The sequence below is a fragment of the Octodon degus genome, unplaced genomic scaffold, assembly GCF_000260255.1.
Source record: "Octodon degus isolate 3935 unplaced genomic scaffold, OctDeg1.0 scaffold00298, whole genome shotgun sequence".
NCBI lineage: Eukaryota > Metazoa > Chordata > Mammalia > Rodentia > Octodontidae > Octodon > Octodon degus.
Window position 1 is genome coordinate 472,230 of NW_004524874.1, and position 2,976 is coordinate 475,205.

General features: G+C 40.3%; 1 pseudogene; it reads right to left on the minus strand.

Moving 5' to 3' along the window:
* Window positions 1–350: 350 nt before the first annotated feature.
* LOC101584928 lies at window positions 351–1,634 on the minus strand (annotated as a pseudogene).
* Window positions 1,635–2,976: the final 1,342 nt, after the last annotated feature.

The window sequence follows — 2,976 nt, forward strand, 5'->3', positions numbered from 1 at the left end:
ATGTCTCCCAAAACAAAAAACAAACAAACAAAAAAAGAAAACAATCAAGTCACTATCTCTAGTGTTGACTCATCCTTTTAGCCGTAGTATTGCATCTGCATCTCTCTTCCAGAAGAGATGCAGAATATCCTGTTGTCAGCTTGAAGCTTCTGTATTTAAGATGAAATGCATCACTTTCTTCTCAATATCAGTTTTCTTCCCTTTTCTTTTTTCTCTCTCTTTCTTTCTTTCTTTCTTTCTTTCTTTCTTTCTTTCTTTCTTTCTTTCTTTCTTTCTTTCTTTCTTTCTTTCTTTTTTGTTTTCACTGCCTCTGACCGGGTCTTTATTCAAAATAAACTGTCCAAATTTATGGTACTTGTATGGGATAGAGATTTTGACAGTTTATGCAATAGGCTTCTTTTCTTCAGCAGGTTTCTTTTCTGCTGATTTCTTGGGAGCTGCAGGCTTTGTCCCCAAAGGCTTCTTCACAGGTTTCTTGGGACCAGCAGCTTTCTTTCTTCTCTTTCACAGGCTTCTTGCCAGCAACTTCCTTCTCTTCCAGTTTGGCTGCCTGCCTAGCCGCTTTAGTCATATGGATCTTGTGATTGCTGGCCTGGTGAAGAATGGTGTTCTGGTGCATGGTTTTTGCATATGGGTTCAGCTTCAGCATGATTCTCAGGTTCTTCAGAGGATTCTCCTTCAGGATTCTATGATGCATCTTCTTGCATGGTGCTCGGAGGGCTCTTTGGATCTCTAGACTCTTCAAGATTCTGCTCAGATATGTATTGATCATCTTGTGCATAGGCAGGTTATAGTGACTCTTGAGGGTAGCAGCTTTTCGCCAAGTGCCATACAGCTCATCTAACTTCCAGAGAGCACTTTCAGTTCAAATGCAGAAATGCCCTACATGCCCACCAGGAGCAAGTTTCAAAATATTCAGTTTGCTTACATTGAGCAGAGTAATGCCTGGGATATTTCTGAAGGCCTTGATGATGCCATTGTCTTCATTATAGATAATGCAAGGTCCCTTGTGCTGGATGTGACGGCAGTTTCTCATCTTGCCCTTGTCAGCCCTCATTTGCTGAGAGGCATAGACCTTTATGATATCATTCCAGGCCTTAAGTTTCTTCAGGAGCAAAACTGCCTCCTCAGTCTTCTTGTAACCTTCAACTTTATCTTCCACCACCAAAGGAAGTTCTGGAACTTCCTCAATTTGATGACCTTTGGATATGACCAGTGCTGGCAAGGCCAAGGAGGCCAAGGCCGAGCAGATGATGGCATACTGCTTCTGGGGTTGTGTTGACTCTGTGGTGCCAACGGTGCCAGGTTTTGGTTGGTGAAAACATGCGGCCTCCCTGACATATATTGCCAAAGGCACCCTGGCCAAAATGGTGGGTTCCACTGCCCCAAACTCTGGGAATTTGAGCCACAGCTCTGCCAGTCCCCCAAGACTCAGCACTGGTCTGATGACCTGCTAGTTTGCTGACAGCATATGGCTGTCTGCTGTTTTTCTGCAAGTTTATGTGAACAAAATTCACAATATCTGGTTGAATGGGATCCTTGAACATAGCAGGCAAGGTGACATTTTTGTCAGATAACTCCCCCTTTTCAGAGTACACAGATACCAGGGGACGAGCACAAGCCATGACAGGGAGAGGAGAAGGCCACACTCTTCCTGACCTGGTGGCTCCCACAGGAAAAACTTTCTTCTCTTTTCTCTTTCTACCACTGGTGTCATTTATTGCCCTGCTTGAAACCTCTGATTTATCTATTTGTTTTTTATTTTAGTACCCAGGGATTGAACTCAGGACCTTGTACTTGCCAGGCAGACGCTTGTGCCACTGAGCTATGTCCCCAGCTCAAAACCTCTGATTTATGTTGGAGTCCTTCTTTTCCCCTTAGTCTTTCCTCACACAACCAGTCATGAAGCCTGGAGCATTTTCCTTTGTACTCTTCCTTTCACCCACTTTCTTTTCTGGTTCCACAGATGGATGTCCTCACATATCACACAGGCAGCTGCTTCTTTCCGAACCTAGTGCACCAAGGGCTGTGCCATGAATGTTAAGTGCCAAAGCTTGGGGTAAGAGCAAAGGTAGCAGCTACCAGGGGATTGTCTCACAGTGATTTATTCATGGTATTTTATTTTCTATTTTTTAAAGAACACAAAGTAGTGAGAAAAAAAAAAACAGCATTAGAAATGACACAAGATTTCACTAAACAAAATAATAGGAATTACTATTAATAGTTGCTGTATTGCATGATGCTGTCTTCAGATTAGTTGTTCGGGATATGAAATACAAACATGTAAAATTGGCTTAAAGAAAAACAATAACAAAAATGTAAGAAATTCACAAGAAAAAAAAATTTAAGCATCAACTGCTCCTTTCAAAAGACCAGTGGAAACTGCCACTACAGTTATGCAAATTATTCTGCATATATACCTAAATATATCTTATTCCCCTCTTCCATTTCTCCTTTTCCTCATCCAAGTTTTTCCTTCCCAATGATCAAATTCTTTCCCTTTCACAAAATCTATTGTACCTTTCAGATTTTCATTACTCTTTCAGGTTCTCATACTAGGGAGATAATATGATGTTTGCACATGTGGATTTGATTTATTTCACTTACCAATATGGTCTATAGCTTCATCCATTTATCTACAAAAGCATGGTATTTTCTTTTTGTTGCTTACGATATAATTTTATTTCATAAATGATACTAGTGCTGAAAAGGGAGCTGTTCTTATATAGTCACAGAGATGTCATTCTTAATCGAGAATAAGGAGTTAAATTTAGACATACAGGCACAAAAAAAGAATGGAAGCACAATATGGATGTGAGAAAACTTGAAAAGATGAGAAATGAACCTTGTCACTCAAACCACATTAACTATGAAATAGATTGCAGTCACAGCATTTTAAAATCTTTATTGTAGAATACATTGGCAAAGGGCTGTGTAAACACTAGGGCTTTTGCATTGCTGATACTTCTAATATTT